The sequence below is a fragment of the Bos indicus x Bos taurus genome, chromosome 12 (genome assembly GCF_003369695.1).
Source record: "Bos indicus x Bos taurus breed Angus x Brahman F1 hybrid chromosome 12, Bos_hybrid_MaternalHap_v2.0, whole genome shotgun sequence".
Classification (NCBI taxonomy): Eukaryota; Metazoa; Chordata; class Mammalia; order Artiodactyla; family Bovidae; genus Bos; species Bos indicus x Bos taurus.
This window is the reverse complement of record NC_040087.1, coordinates 78,139,358-78,156,922: the sequence shown is the minus strand read 5'-3', so window position 1 is coordinate 78,156,922 and position 17,565 is coordinate 78,139,358. Positions and strand designations below refer to the sequence as shown.

The window sequence follows — 17,565 nt, the reverse complement described above, 5'->3', positions numbered from 1 at the left end:
TTTGAATGCCGACTTAACCTTGAAACTTATCTTGGGAATGAATGTTTTAATGAAGCAAGAGTTCCTAGGGAAAGCAGCAGAAAAGCACATTTTCTTCTCTGTAAACCGAAAGGCACAATCCCACCAAGGAAATTTTGTTAACTCTATAATCTGCAGATTTTCTGAGTTACCATAGTTGGGCAGAAAGTCCTCCTGACAGAAGAACCAGCTCCTATCACTGGGTAAGAACAATGGCCAATTGACGAGGTGGCTACAGGCAGGTCATTCAACCTCTCTGAACTTCACCATTGTAATTAGAGAAATGCATGGTCTGGGCTAGGTGATTTCACACATTCTTTCAGCACAATCATTTTTACGAGTCTTATATCTACTTGATTTTCACCATCAAAATATTCATTATGGGCTCTAAGTCCATAAACACTATTTAAGTTTTATAAAAACTGATTCTCCTTTCTCTCTTAAGATATGATGCAAACATTGTTTAAATGCTTTGCTATTTTTCCCATCTAAATTCTTCTCAGACATTTTGGTTTCTCCCTCCCTTTCTCTCTCTGTTCTTCTCTCTCTTTTGTTGGAGGAGTTGTTAAAACAATTTGGAGCCTGCTTTCCACCATTGTGGGGATAACCTGTTAATCTGGAAAGAGGTCAGTTGCTTACTTTCAAATCTGGCTTTCTTTGATGACTGTCTTCTGACAGTTTTCCTGAGTTAGAGACTTAGAGGCATCAGAGGGCTTCTTAGAAGCGTTCACGTTAACAAAATTGAGAAAATGTGAAATCTAAGGTGTTGGGGGAAGAGCTATGCCTGAGCATTCTATCAGATACAGCTTGTCATGAATCTCTGACAGGTAGGTAGTTGTGTGATTTGAGATAAGACAGTGGCCCAAATAGTTCTTCCATATTTACCCAAATTATAGCAAATACTAACAATTCTTTAGACTTAGCAACATCCTTTTTGAAAAATGAAGTACCCTCTGTTCATGTGTAGGAGTGTGTGGGTGTTGACGTTTATCTGGGGTGAATTAGTTGAATGCTCTAGAGTTTCATTCCAACACCAAATGTTTACACTGTGACCCTTGTAGCAGCCACTGGTAGATTCTCAGTTGCTTTCTGGTGGAAGCAAAGTCCAAGGGCAAGGTCCTTGTATGTCCAGTGGGGCAGCTGGGTGGATGATAATCCTCCCTGCCTCGAACCTGAGTGTACTAGTCACTGCTGGCCGTGGACACACTTCCCACTTCCCATCCCAGATGTTCTCCTTCAGCCTTTTGAAGATCCACCGAATTACAATAGAAATTTAGGCAGTTTCTTCCAGAAGGTTCCCTTTGGTCTCTCCACCCTAACTTGGGAGGTGGGGGTATGTTGCCATGTCTCTCTCCCTTTCTGGACATTTTGTACCCTTTCTAATCCAGGTCCCCAACTCTGGGGGACCCTTTCATATGAAGTCCAGGTCACCAGTTTCTTCCTGTGCCCAAAATTTCTTCCCCTCTGGTTTTGGAAGGCATCCTGAGATCAGAGATCATACAGTATACCTTGTATCGCCCAAAGCACAATGTACTTCACATATACAATGTCTAAATTCTGTGTGCCAAACGTCTAGTACTTTTCATGAACAACAGTGATAGTTACTATGGAGGGTTTTTATTTTTTGTGCCTTGTTTTCTATTAAGCATGTCACAGGCATCACCTCATTTATTCCTTCCATCCGTTCTGTAAGGTCACTCTGAGAAATCATCCTCATTTTACAGATGGAAACACTAAGGCTCATAGAGATTAAATAACTCGCTTGAGTTAACGCATATGCACGTGTGTGCACACACATACACAAACACCACTGCCCCACGACAGAGCCCTTCTTCCCTCAGTTTCTGCTGCTTCATAAGCAGAAGGGAAGGAAGCCATCCTGTTACCATCTTCAGGATGGGGCTGTGTGTCTGTCTGTGGAGAAGACAGTACTTCCAATCTGATTTGCATCCATCCTTTCCCTGAAGGGCAAAATCGACCTACTCTATTCCAATGCTTTCCTGACCAGTGAAGTGTGGTCCAGGGAGGTGGTAAGAGGGGACAGTGTTCGCTTCATCCAGCCCAAATTTTACCTGAGATGTCTGTGAGGGGAGGGGAGGCAGGAGGGGAGGGTGCGTGCCTCCTAGGGAGACGCAGCTAAGTGGGTTAATAAAAAGCTGTTTGGGACAACCTTAAGGTCGTGAGATAAGCTGGGCAGAAGCGAGTCAGACTACCCACCTCCCAACCTTCCCTCACCCTATGAACGTGATGGAATGTGTCACTCTGTTGGTATTATTGCTGCGGAATCAGTTTGTTCTAACTGAAAGTTGTAATTGGAGCCACAGTGCAAGTCCACGTTCTGCCAGAGTGGAGACCTCACCCACTGAAGGGACCTGGTTGCTAGTCTTTTCCACTGAGCGTAGTCAAGCTAGTTGTTCCAACAGTAGCCACTTGTCTAATAAAGTGAGAAGTGCAGGGTAGGTAACAATTAAGCTTTAATTAGCAGTTGTTTCCAGTTGTACAGTTAACCTTTAATGGGGGGAGGGGCAAATGGGCTCATTGAGCTAAACTGTGTTTGCCCCCATGCAAATTGGTGTCAATACTTGTGTTAATTGGGGGAAGAAAAATAAGGCATTGCAACCCAGCTCCACAAGAAAAAATTAGACTCCATGAAATATACTTAAAAGCAAGGCAGAAAAGTGTTTAAAATGAACTGTTCAAAAGATTTTATTAAAATAATATAAGTATCATAGTTTTGAGATTTTTTTGGATTTCAATTATAATACATATGATTTAATTCCACTCCTATCCTCTCATTGGTCTCATTTTTTATTAAAATCGATGAATTATCTCATCTATTTTCAAAGAGATAATAGATACATACTGTTGATACTAAACTGTAAAAAGCATGTGGGAAGAGAGAGCCATCCAACGCTTCTCTCCAGAGGCAATGACCTAACTGCTTTATTTTCCTAGAGTAATTCAAGATTTTGTTTTATTCTTCTGAAAATTCTGCCTCCAATTTGCACGTGCATCATCCGACTTGAGATTTGCAAACATGACTTTAAGAAGCAGGTCCTCTTTCATCACCACCCTGCCCTTCTGGGGAGCTGCGTCACCTCGTTAGGTGTTGATCCATACAACAATCATTTTGGGAAATGCAAACCTATTTGTTGTGGTTTTTGTTTAAGCAAAACATAATTCCATAAGCAAATATAGTGTTATCAGAACAAAGGGAAAACACAAGGCCTTTCACAATGTCAAAGCGAAGTAGGATTCACCCCAGGCTCTGGATCACTTTGGTTGCAGGTCATCATAACCGTCTTGAAATGGGGGCTCCAGCTCAGTCTTGCACACCTTTAAGGAGATGCTTAAGTTGTTAGTTATCCAGAGTGAGACTGAAGGGATTTCACTGGGGGCCTGCCGTAATGTTTGGGTCAGTACTGCCCCCAAAGTTCTGATAAAGAGGCCTGTTAACCCCTTTCTGCAGTCTCCATATCTCAGAGAATTTGGGAAAGAGCTTGAAAAAAAAAATGATCAGCTTTGAGGTATCCTGACTCTGAGCCCTTTTTGCGGCTGGTGGTCAGAGTAAAGCCACGCGTTTAGAAATGCAAATGTGGCCGAAATGTCTACTGCTTAAGGCTCTTGCTTCTCTGCAAATGTTTTGGAAGGTCTGCAATTAGAAGTGGAAAACAGTAACTCTAAAACAACAAGGTCAGACCTTTTCTAAGCCGAGCTTGCCCTCTCCAAGAAGCCTGTCGTGTCAGCAGCAGCCGTACTGCTTGGATGAGAAAGTTTAATTCTGGGAAAGAGCTAAAAAGGATTTTTTCCCAATGCAGTAGAATATCGCCTGGTGTAAAAAGTGTTTTTCAGGTAATATTAACTACAGACCAGTGGGGTGCATGAACGCTTGCGATTTCTCCTTCTGCTTCCTGGCCACCTCTCCCACTCATCACGTTCCCAGACTCTTCTGTGAAGCATCATAACCTAGCCTCTTGCGAATGAGACTCCTTTCCTTGTAGCTGAATGAGAACAAATGCTATCATCTTCCTTCCCCTGCTGGTCAGTGTCGGCACGCTGACAGGCTTTTTGGACCAGCTGTGTATTGTAGGGACCATGGTAACTTTTCCTGGTGCTTTGGCTTAGAGGAGCACAGCTGGTCATATTATGTGTCATCAGTTGACAGACACAGCAGTGTTCCTCTCCAGTAACTCAAACCCCTGCCGCACTTTTTGTCTCTCACTATTCTCTACCACTTCAGGATCACAACTGTGCCAGGTTAATATTTGTTCAAACACTTTCCCCACTCTCTTCTCCACTTTATCATAAGAATCCTGCTCAGTTGCTCATCACTGGAGTTCTGGACTATCCAAGATTGAGACTATCCGAGATTGAGACTATATGAACTATCAGAGACTATCCGAGATTGAGACTATCTAAACTCTTGCCAAAGAATCAGATGCGTGTGTTCAAGACACTTCAATATCTGCCCGGGAAAGGATGTTCAGTAATACAAAAGAAGAGAGAATGTAAGTTCCTGGTCTTACACTTCAGAGATTGTTTTGCATCCAAACCCTATTCTTAAGGAATAGGGTAAATCTTTTGAAGGGATATAAATCTTTTTGGGGGGATATGAAGAAGATGGTGGCTGCTCTGTGCGTGTCTGTGAGTATGTTCCATTAGTCGTCTCTTCTTTCCCTGTGAACTGTATATACTCACTAATACAGTTTATTCATCCATTTAGGTATGTTTATTTATTCTCTCCCAGCCATCTCCATATCCACTATGCTTGTCCAGCTAGGGGATCTTCAAGTGAAGATGGATTCCAGGGTACCTGGTGAGTGGTACCATAGTAAAGGTACCATTTACTATGATGGAGAGATTACCTACTAGGTCAAAAGTTTTAGCATTTGCATTTTAAACTTTTCTAAGGAGACTCGTGATAAAGACGGCATTAGTCCTTTTTTTTTTTTTTAAACGCATGGTCCTTTCAATGCTCTTGTTTGTATCTTCCCACATCTTCAAGTTGTCAGCAATGTTTTGAGTTGCAGTGACACCCTCCAAGTGTAGCTGACACTCCACCCACTCGGTGCTATCTACAAACAGTGAGTACATTCTCTGGATGTTATTAGGAAAAATGAAGTCCGATTCATCAAGGAAAAAGCTAACAGAGCAGCTTGGTTGATAAAAGTCTCAAGTGAGAATCTGGAGATCTGCATTTGCCCTGGAATAGTTGCCTGGTCACTGATATATCTCCCTAGTCTGTATGTTTTTCCAGTGGATAACATGGGAACGATGATTTTTCCCTAGTGGTCCTGAAAAATTCGTATTCAAGTATTTTTGAGCATTATTTATTGTGTGTATCATTATGCTAGAACCTAAGAAGGATATCAACAAAAAAGATTGCTACCCTCTGGGAATCTAGTGTCTGTCTTTCTTTATCTGTGTCTCTATGTCTATCTCTATCCTTCTATTTACCAGTTAAGAAACTGTAATGATTTTTTATCTCTTTAGAGCATTTTATAGTTTTCCAATCTATTATATTTGTATACTAGATTTTATACATATATATATATATATATATGTATAAAGTAAAAGTGTTAGTTGCTCAGCTCTGTGTCCAGCTCTTTGTGACCCCATGGACTGTAGCCTGCCAGGCTCCTCTGTCCATGGAATTCTCCAGGCAAGAATACTGGGGTGGATAGCCATTCCCTTCTCCAGGGCATCTTCCTGACATGGGTCTCCTGTATTGCAGGCAGATTCTTTACCATCAGAGCCATCAGGGAAGGCATGTGTATATGTATACTCATGTATAAATATTGTGTAAAGATTAAATAAAATATACTTTATGAAATTTTATTTATGTAGACAAATACATAGGGCTTCCCTGCTGGCTCAGACTATAAAGAATCACTTGCAATGCAGGAAACTTGGGTTTGGTTCCTGGGTCGGGATGGTCCCCTGGAGAAGGAAATGGCTACCCACTCCAGTATTCTGGCTTGGAGAACTCCACAGACAGGGAAGCCTGGTGGGCTACATATATTTGTTTGTATTTCTACATACTTGTGTATGCATTTATAATTTCATTTCATCCTTATAGCATTGTTAATGACTCCACATCATAAATGAAAACCCTAAGGCCACATGATATTAAGTGACCTTGTAAGTAAAACTTGAATTTCAGTATGGGTCTCTGGATTCTAAACCCTGTGGTGTTTCTACTGAAGCATAAATTCTTAAACTAGTGTAAGAATGAGTCCCCAGTGCATAATATAACTGGGAAATGCTGCAGAAGGCTTGCTTGGAGAGAGCAGAGCTTGAGAACCTTGGACCTGCAGAAGAAAAGGACAGGGAGAGTTTGGAATGCGACATATTGAAGGAGAAGGAGAAAGAACCTCCGTGTTTTTAAATGGAAATAGTGGGATCTCTTGTTCTGGCCCTTGGGGTCTGAATGTGGAGGAGGTGTGAGATTGGATTTTTTTCTGAAGATTTGGAGCGAATGCAACACAGTACAGGATGAAAAGCACTTAAGGAAGTTTGAGGGGGGCCCTCTGTGGACTAGGTGACAGCCTGGAATCAGAGACATGAGTAATAGGAACTCGGCAGCAACGGTGAAAGGCAAAAAATAAATAAGGCTGGATAGTAAGAACCCTTTTGAAGGATTTGGTAATCAGCTATGAATGTGTGCTCCATCATGAAGTCTCTCAGTCATGTCTGACTCTTTGTGACCCCATGGACCGTAGTCCACCAGGCTCCTCTGTCCCTGGAATTCTCCAGGCGAGAATGCTGGAGTGGGTTGCCATTTCATCCTCCAGGGGATCTTGCCGACCAGGGGTCGAAACTGTGTCTCTGGCCGCTCCTGCAGTGGCCGGTGGATTTTTTTTTACCACTGCATCTGGGAAGCCCAATATATCAGCTAGTTTAGTGTTAAGGACTGGGATTCTAGCTCCACTCTTAACTGGCTCTGTGACCCAGACAAGTCATAAGAGCTCCTGCTTCATCTGGTTGTTTTGAGGCTAGATGAACCAATCCACGTCAAGTTAATCCTAACCCAGTACCCAGCATTTAGAACACACTATTTAAACATACATGAGATTTGTATTTTAAACTATTATTGGAGGTAAAGTTGCAAGAGCTGAGATTTAAAAGGATGGCATATTATCCCAAGCATTTTAATTCCTGGAAGGAATAAAGCTCTATTAAACCAAGACACTGGAGCTTTCAAGAATCTGCCTGCCAATCAGGAGATATGGGTTCAATCCCTGGGTTGGGAAGATCCCCTGGAGGAGGAAATGCCAACCCACTCCACTAGTCTTGCCTGGGAAATCCCATTGACAGAGGAGCCTGGTGGGCTACAATCCAAAAGTCAGACACGAGTAAGCCAATAAACAACATCAACAAGAAATCAAGGCACTAGATCGTTTTCACTAATAAGCAATCCATGCCTGCCTTCTCTGTGGACAAGATTTATTTTAATTTGGATGAAGAGTTTCTAGCTGATGCAATCTTAGTGACTTGACAAAGATAGTAAGAGAATCACCTACACATTTTACAAACCTTAACAGGTATGAAGTTGTGGAATAACGAAGTTTCATGTTACTGAGCCAGTTGCTGATATATTTCAGGACCTCTGTCGTGGTTGGGACATTTAGATGTAGGAGGGTATTTTAGGGGCTTCACTGAGGAGACGTAGCAAAGAGTGGGAACTAATGCCTTCCATTGCTCAGTGAGCTTAAACCCTGAAGCGCTGGGGAGAGCCTCTGGAAGTCCGTTAGCTGTGTCAGAGGCTGTGAGGGGAAGGCGTCCAGAGAGGGCGGGCCAGCTCCTCTCATCCCCCAGAGCCTGTATTTTAATGGTTCTTTGAAGCATTTGAATAATTGAATCACTTTGGCAGATTTTCCTCTCCATATTTAAGTAGCAGTCAATTTCGGGAACACTATTTTAAAAGTCCAAAAGGATATGGAATTTGTCAGGCAGAGCAGAAATCTTTTCTCTGGTCTTCAGAAGGAGGAACTAGAATGATCACATTCCCATTTCCCCACTCAGAAGGAGGCTGTGTTCAATTTCAGCACGAATTTCAGCCCGGCTACGCTTTGTAGTTCTTTCTCCTATGGCTTCTTCCTAGGGGCGATTTGAGGAATCAGTTTGGTTCAGTTGCTCAGTTATGTACAAATCTTTGCAACCCCATGGACTATACCACACCAGGCTTCCCTGTCCATCACCAACTCCGGAGCTTGCTCAAACTCAGGTCCATCTAGTCGGTGATGCCATCCAACCATCTCATCCTCTGTCATCCCCTTCTCCTCCTGCCTTCAGTCTTTCCCAGCATCAGGGTCTTTTCCAAGGAGTCAGTTCTTTGCATCAGGTGGCCAAAGTATTGGAGTTTCAGCCTCAGCATCCATCCTTCCAATGAACATTCGGGACTGATTTCCTTTAGGATTGATTGGTTTGATCTCCTTGCAGTCCAAGGGACTCTCAAGAGTTTTCTCCAACACCACACTTCAAAAGCATTGGTTCTTTGGTGCTCAGCTATCTTTATAGTCCAACTCTCACGTCCATACATGACTACATGATTTGAGGAATGGGTTCCTGCCAGTAGAATATAATGTTGGTGGAAGAGGAAAGGCCCATGTGCCTGAAATATCCACTCTTGGAATCACTAACAGTGGCTGGACCATCCTCTCTAGAAGAAATTCATGTATGATACTTTATGCTGGTATGAATGGATCTGTCCTGGGGTTTTGTACTTGGAAGACACCACTGTGGTCTACCTGCCTCTTCCAGCCCTTCCTTAGCCTTGGAAGATGGTCTTCATTGCTCTGATTCTTGTCTGTCACTGAGACTTGCGTCTTGTTGGTGCCTGAAGAAAGCCCTGCGGTTTGCTGCCGTCGTTGCCATGGTCTACCTTGAATGGGCGAGTTTCAGAAAAACCTCACTGGAAGGGGGTGTGATTGAAAAGAAGATGCCAACTGTGAATCAGGGCGTGTGGGTGGAGGAGAAAGCTGGGAGGAGCTGGTGCCGGCGAGGAAGAGGAGCAATAAAAGTTGTCGACTTCGCCGTGATGTCCGAGTGTCGGAGGCCCTTTCTCCCAACACAAATGATTCAGGGTGTTGGCTTCTAGCCATTTAGAGGTTTCACGTTTATAAGGACCACCTTCACTCAGGAGCGGGCTACTGTGAGCCCTGAGGCTTTCTGTCTTCTGATTCTGAGACCTAAACTAATCTTATACTGACCTGAAAATACTTTGGAAGGGATGTCTGGAGACTGAAGATGCGCTTCTGTAGTCTATGTTGGTTATGGAGTATAAATCTGTGTGTGCAATACGCTATATATGTATGCATGTGTGCTAAGTTGCTTTAGTCATATCTGACTCTTTGTGACCCCATAGACTGTAGCTTGCCAGGCTTCTCTGTCACTGGGATTTCCCAGGCAAGAATACTGGAGTGGATTGCCATGTCTTCCTCTAGGGGATCTTCCGGACCCAGGGATGGAACCCATGTTTCTTACATCCCCTGCATTGGCAGGTGAGTTCTTTACCAGGAGCACCATCTGGGAAGCCTGCTATATATGTGTGATTACATATGGATGGAGATTATTTATTTTATTATATATAGACACATAATACATATTATTTTATTACCTATACAATATGTTTATAGATAAATATATATTTACATATTATATATTCACTTATTTTAAAGGAAGTGGGGCATTTACTGCATATGGGATGGGCACCTAAAATCACAGAATTTTAAAGGTACAAGTTTATTTTCCTCTTTTTACAGATAAAGAAACTGAGGGTGTGAGGGTAGAGTGACTTGGCCCAGGTCATAGGAAAAGGCAGAACTATACCTAAAACTTACGTCACTCTTTCCAAACTGGGATGCCCACCACACGCCCCTGAGTCTACAGCAGGGGTTCCTGGTGCTGGTGGAAGGAGGGGGCTGGGGGTCTTGGCTATGTCCCCTAAGGGCGATTCTGAGATGTTCCTCCTCTAACTCTGACTTGATATCCATTGAAGAAGGACCAAATTGAGACATGTTAAGAAGTAACTGGCCTGGCTTTCAGTTGGCTTCAGCAGTAAAGAATCTGCCTGCATCGCAGGAAACACAGGAGTCGTGGGTTCAATCCATGGGTCGGGAAGATCCCCTGGAGAAGAGAATAGCAACCCACTCCAGTATTCTTGCCTGGGAAATCCCGTGGACAGAGGAGCCTGGTGGGCTACAGTCCATGGGGTCACAAGAGTCAGACACGACTGAGTATGTAGCACACACACAACTGGCCTAGAGGGCATAAATAAAACTTCAATAGGAAAACCACACAAGGTTAATTTGCTTCAAATACAAATGAATGCATGGTCCTACATCACGGTGCTCCTGAGAAATCAGCCTAGAGGGTCCCATGCACAGGAGAAGGAGGGTCTCTCCCTCCTACTTTCTTTCCTGTTCACTGAGACCACTAGTTCCTGCCTGGGGCTTCCCTGGTGGCTCAGATGGTAAAGAATCTGCCTGCAGTGCGGGAGACCTGTGTTTGATCCCTGGCTGGGAAAGATCCCCTGGAGGAGGGCATGGCAACCCACTCCAGTATTCTTGCCTGGAGAATCCCATGGGCAGAGGAGCCTGGTGGGCTACATTCCACGGGGTTGCCAAGAGTTGTACATGACTGAGCGACTTGCATTTTCAGCCCCTGTCTTGCTTTAAGCCTTGCTTCAAGGTTATGCTTGTAAGGGCAGGACAAACAGAGTCTATGCTCAGCTGTAGACTCTTTTCAAAGATAAACCCCTCGCTTTACCTGAGGCAGTTTATGGGATGTCTCCCACTGCCAGGCAATCTGAGGACCCTGCTGTTCGGATAACGTTGCTGTGCAAAGAAGGATCTTTTTCCTTCCCTGAGTCTTTTTGCTTGAATCCAAATTGCTTCACTATTGACTCATTTCTTTCTCCCGCCCCTGCCCACTCCTGTTATCTGTTCTGGGAAAAACAGCAAATGAGTTTAACATTTGCAGCCAGTGGCTGGAGGCCACAAGACCAGGATACTTAATATAATGAAGTTAGCTTTGTTTCAAATTAAAATTGGAACCAGTAACGTCTTAATTCTCTCGTCTAGACAATTGTCACGGCTGTAAATTACCATCATAATGGCCACTGAATGGCTTATAATGACCTTACCAAAACATTATTTGCCAATCCTATAAACTTTCTGAACATGCTGTTTAGTTTATCCTAATTAATCTATTAGGAGATGGCGAATACATCCTGCTTGCTCTCTCCAAAGTGACATTTGTGGATTCACTTCCTTTCTCTTGCTAATGCTACTCCATAAACTCACTACTGATCTAATTCTGCCTTCTGTCTGTCTGCAACAAATTTAATCAGAAAAACCATTATCCAGATGTGATGTTGTTCCTTCCGTGTTTGAAACAGTGACTCTTTTCCTCTGTAGATGCTTGGTGCAGTTCCTTCGTGATTAACAGCTGCTTACATATATTTTGTTCAGAATAGGGTTTGTAGTTCGTTGAATAGGTTACTAATAACTGCATGCAAAAAATGAGTTTAAATGAACTCTCTTCAAAGAAGAACCCATAAGAGTTCAAAATACTCAGGAGGTAGGTCTCTGTACCTAAAGGCTTGTCCACAAAGTATATAAGCACAGACTTCAAAACAATATGAGAAACCAATACACCTTAGAAAGTGTGGGGCAGCCAACTGTGTAGTTAGAAGCTCAGTTCATATCTAAATGGTGGCTTCCATGGTGGCTCAGTGGAAAAGAATCTGCCTGCCAATGCAGGAGACACAGGTTCGATCTTTGGGTCGGGAAGATCCCCTGGAGAAGGAAATGGCAATCCACTCCAGGGGCAACCCACCCACTGTAGCCTTGGAAATCCCTTGAACAACAAAAAAATGACTTGAACAGAGAAGCCCGGCAAGCTACAGTCTGTGGGGTCTCAAAAGAGTTGGACAAGACTAAATTTCACTCGCAAGTGTGTGTAGGGGGTACCTAGGAAGTAAGGAGAGAGACGCTACAAGGCATCAGGAAAATGTCTAAAATCCTGGTTGCAGGTCCTCAGCTACTCTAGTTATCTACGAAGGATGTTCCTGCCCTTTCTTCCTGGGGAACATGGAGTCATCTTTTGTGTTGCTTGCTTTTCGACCAAAGCACTTTGCACACAGCTCTCTGTTATAAACTTCTTTTACCTGATGACTATTATTTCTCTACTTGTCTTTTTCTATAAGTAAAATGCGATCTCAAGAGCGGGGACATTATCACTGCCAGTGTCTAAAGAAATTAAAGGACCTGATTTTGAATTCTATTTTTGCTACTTTTTCTTTCTAACTGTGTAACTTTTAGCCTGTTGCCTTGTCTCCTTAAACTTGATTTTCTTCATCTGAAAACTGGGGATAAAAATAATACCTGTTTCATAGAATTTTTGTAAAAGTTAGTAATTTTAACTATCATCATCATTGTCATATTCATAGCCCTATTTTCATTATAAAGCACACACTTTTTCAATTAAATAAAATTACTTTAATGTTTCTCTTCTTAGCCTTTCAGTTCTTCTCAATGTCTTTTTTAAAAACTAAGATATAATTTATTACCATAAAATTCACCCTTTCAAAAGTGTATAATTCAGTGGCAATTACTATATTCACAAAGTTGTGCAAACATAGTAATTTCAGAAAATTTTTATCATCCCCTCTTCAAAAAAGGGTTTCCCCATTAGCAGTCATTATTCCCCCATTCATTTCCCAGCCGCTGGCAACCATGGATCAACTTTATTTCTGGATTTGCCTACAGTGGACATTGCATAGAATGAAATCATGCAACATGTCTTTTTTGTGTGACTTCTTTACCTGAACACGATGTTTTCAAGGTTCATCCCTGTTGAGGTTTGTATAAACATTTCATTCTTTTTTTATGGGTGAGTATTCTTGCCTGGAGAATCCCAGGGATGGGGGAGCCTGGTGGGCTGCCGTCTATGGGGTCGCACAGAGTCGGACTCGACTGAAGCGACTTGGCGGCAGCAGCAGCAGCGGTATTCCATCAGATGGATATACTAGTGTTATTCATTCATCAGTTGATGGACATTTGAGTTTCCTCTACTTTTTATCAATTATGAATAATGCTGCTCTGAACAGTTATTTATAAGTTTTTGTGAGGATGTGTTTTTAATTATATTGGATATAAATTTGGATTGTGATTGCTGAGTCATAGAATCATAAACTATGTTAAGATTTTAGAGGAATTGCTAAACTGTTTTCTAAAGTAGCTGCCCCATTTTATTTTCCCACTAGCAGTGTATGGAGAAGGCACTGGCACCCCACTCCAGTACTCTTGCCTGGAGAATCCCATGGATGGAGGAGCCTGGTGGGCTGCAGTCTATGGGGTCGCTAAGAGTCAGACACGACTGAGCGGCTTTACTTTCAGTTTTCACTTTCATGCATTGGAGGAGGAAATGGCAACCTACTCCAGTGTTCTTGCCTGGAGAGTCCCAGGGACAGGGGAGCCTGGTGGGCTGCCGTCTATGGGGTTGCACAGAGTCGGACACGACTGAAGCGACTTGGCAGCAGCAGCAGCGGCAGCAGTGTATGCGGATTTCTGTTTTTCCACATCCTCACGAATAGTTGTTACTATCTGTGTTTTGATTATAGATATCCTAGTGGTGTCTTTTTTTTTTTGGTTTGTCATCCCCTGATGCCCAATGATTTGATTGTCTTTTCATGTGCTTGCTGGTCAGTTCTCTATATCTTCCTTGGAGAAATGTCTATTTAAGTCATTTGCTGATTTTTTTTTTTTTGGTACTTAGGTCGTTTGTCTTTTTATTGTGAGTTGTAAGAGTTCTTCACATATTCTTGATATGAGATCATTAGATATAAAATTTACAAATATTTTCTCCTATTCTGTGGAAGAAATGTCTTTTCACTTTTATTATTGTGTTCTTTGAAGCACAAAGATAGCTCTTAAATTTCAATGAAGTTCAGCTTATCAGTTTTTCCCCTGTTGCTAGTGCTTTGCTGTCATACCTAAGAAACTATTGCCCAGTCTAAGGTCAAGAAGAACTGCCTCTGTATTTTCTTTTAATAGATTCATATTTTTAGCTCTGGCATTTGGGTTTTTGATGCACTGAATTATTTTTGAATGCGGTGTGAGGTAGAGGTCTGACTTCATTATTTTGCAGGTGGAAGTCAGTTGGCCAAGGAACATGTAATTGAAAAGAGTTCTTTTTCTCATATATTGAAAACTCATCCCTTGTCTTGGTATGCTTGTCCAAATTAATTGATTGTAAATGTTAGGATTTATTTCTACACTTTCAGTTCTACTCCACTGGTCTCTATGTCTTTCCTTATGCCAGTAACACTCTGTCATGATTATTGTAGCTTTCTAGTACATTTTGAAATCTATAAAGGTGAGTCCTCCAATTGTTTTCACCTTTTTCAAGATTGTTTCGACTACTTTGGGTCCTTTGCATTTCCATATGAATTTTAGGATCAGGTTGTCAAATTCTACAAGGAAACCAAGGTGGGATTTTGATAGGGATTGTGTCAAGTCTGTAGATCAGTTTGGGAAATGTTACAATCTTGATAATAATATGTCTTCTGACTCTTGAAAGTGAATGCCTTTCCATATATTTACATCTTCTTTAATTTCAGCAATGATGTTTCATGAATTTTAGTGAGCATGTCTTTTTGTTAACTGTATTCATACGGTATTTTATTCTTTTTGTGCTATTATAAATGGAATTCTATTGTTAAATTCAGTTTCTGTAATGTTCCTTGCTAGTGCGTAGAAACAGATCTGACTTTTAATTTGTATTTTGTATCCTGTAACCTTGATGAACTTGTTTATCCATTTTAATAGATTTTTTTAGTGGATTCCTTGAATACAAGATCATGTCATATCTGAATGTAAATAGTTTTCCTTCTTCCTTTCCAATCTTTTTTCTTGCCTAGTTGCACTATCTGGAGCCTCCAGTACAGTGTTGAGTAGAAGTGGTGAGAGTGGATATGCTTTTCTTCTTCCTTGTCTTACAGGAGAACTTTTCAGTGTTTCACCGAAACTATGATGTTGGTTGTGGGTTTTCGTGTTCTTTATTAGGTTGACAAAGTTTCATTTATTTTATAATTTACCTTATAATTCATAAGGTATATGGTTGCAAGTTTTTGGATGGGGAGGTCTTTTTTTGTTTTGTTATCAGTAACACTTGTCATAAAGGATGAATGGGACATATTCTGTTCTATTCTTTTTTTTTTTTTGAAATTTTGTGTGAAGGATTCATGTTCTTCTTAAAGATATGACAGAATTCATTGGGGAAACCATCTGAGCCTGGGATTCTCTGTGGAAAGTTTTTTGATTACTAGCACACTCTCCTTATTTGTTATAGGTCTATTCAGATTTTCTGTGTCTTCTTGAGTCAGTTTCATTGGTTTGTATTTTTCTAGGATTTGCCTATTTCATCTGGATTAGTGTAATTTGTTGGCATACAATTGTTCAGAATGTTCCCTTATAATGTTTTTTATTTCTGTAAGGTCAGTAGTATTTCCCTTTTTTCACTAATGATTTTAATAATACAGTTTTCTCTCTTCTTGGTCAGTCTAATGGTTTCTCAAAGAACCAACTTGATTTTTCTTGATTTTCTCTCTCTTTTTTTTTTTTTCTGCTCTCTGTTTTATTTATTTCAAGCCTGACATTTATTACTTTTTTTCTGCATGGTTTAGATTTAGTTTGCTCTTCTTTTTCTAGATTCTAAGGTGGGAGGTTATGTTTTTTGATCTGCAATCTTTCTTCTTTTTAATGTAGGCATTTACAGGCATAAATTTCAATCTAAGGATTCATTTAGCTAACTCTCATAAGTTTTGGTATGTTTTGTTTTCATTTTCATTGTCTTAAATTATTTGCTAATGTCCCTTAAACTTTCTTAGATCCATTGGTTATTTAGTAATATGTTTTTAAATTTCTACATATTTGTGAATTTCTCATATTTCTGCTGTTATTAATTTCTAACTTCATTTTGTGTGGTCAGATAACACACTTCAGATGATTTTAATCTTTTTAAATTTATCAAGACTATTTTACCTTGGGGAATATTCCAGTGGTATTTTTTTTTTTTTAATTGCAGTCTGAGACATGTCCCTATGAATGACTCATTTACCAGATATTTCCTTAAGTTTTTGGTCAGCTTCTTGTTTGCCCCAACTCTCTGAGGTAGCTCTGATGCTAAACAATTATCCCTGATTGATTTGGACAAAGGCCCTGAGGGAAGATTGTTTAAAAAGAAAGATCTCTGAGTCAGGCCAAAAAAAGGCAACCCCTGGTTGCGGAGGTTTCCAGGAAACTAAACAAGTAATATAATAACATCTACTAATGGTGCTTTGGGCAGAGCTCTGAACCTTTTCTGCTCTCTCCAGTGGTGGGTAGATTGCTGATTTTCACATTTATGGTGAGTGCAAAGCTATTGTTTTTCAAGGCTGCTGTGGAGCCAGGGAAAAGGAATGGGAATCAGTTCAGTTCAGTCGCTCAGTCATGTCCAACTCTTTGCGACCCCATGAATTGCAGCACACCAGGCCTCCCTGTCCATCACCAACTCCCGGAGTTCACTCAGACTCACGTCCATCGAGTCGGTGATGCCATCCAGCCATCTCGTCCTCTGTCATCCCCTTCTCCTCCTGCCCCCAATCCCTCCCAGCATCAGAGTCTTTTCCAATGAGTCAACTCTTCACATGAGGTGGCTGAAGTACTGGAGTTTGAGCTTTAGCATCAGTCCTTCCAATGAACATTCAGGACTGATTTCCTTTAGGATGGACTGGTCAGATCTCCTTGCAGTCCAAGGGACTCTCAAGAGTCTTCTCCAACACCACAGTTCAAAAGCAACAATTCTTCAGCGCTCAGCTTTCTTCACAGTCCAACTCTCACATCCATACATGACCACTGGGAAAACCGTAGCCTTGACTAGACGGACCTTTGTTGGCAAAGTAATGTTTCTGCTTTTGAATATGCTATCTAGGTTGGTCATAACTTTTCTTCCAAGGAGTAAGGGTCTTTTAATTTCATGGCTGCAGTCACTATCTGCAGTGATTTTGGAGCCCCCAAAAATACAGTCTGACCCTGTTTCCCCATCTATTTCCCATGAAGTGATGGGACCAGATGCCATGATCTTCATTTTCTAAATGTTGAGCTTTAAGCCAACTTTTTCACTCTCCTCTTTCACTTTCATCAAGAGCCTTTTGAGTTCCTCTTCACTTTCTGCCATAAGGGTGGTGTCATCTGCATATCTGAGGTTATTGATATTTCTCCCAGCAATCTTGATTCCAGCTTGTGTTTCTTCCAGCCCAGCGTTTCTCATGATGTACTCTGCATATAAGTTAAATAAGCAGGGTGACAATATACAGCCTTGACGTACTCCTTTTCCTATTTGGAAACAGTCTGTTGTTCCATGTCCAGTTCTAACTGTTGCTTCCTGACCTGCATATAGGTTTCTCAAGAGGCAGGTCAGGTGGTCTGGTATTCCTATCTCTTTCAGAATTTTCCACTTTACACAGTGGAAATGAGAAATAGATTTAAGGGACTAGATCTG

General features: G+C 41.4%; 1 protein-coding gene across 1 annotated transcript in view; it reads left to right on the top strand.

Annotated features, from left to right (window-relative positions):
* The window catches only part of FGF14 (fibroblast growth factor 14), a 633,342-nt gene that overhangs the window by 200,365 nt on the left and 415,412 nt on the right, over nt 1-17,565 (top strand). The gene's annotated exons all lie outside the window — the stretch shown is intronic.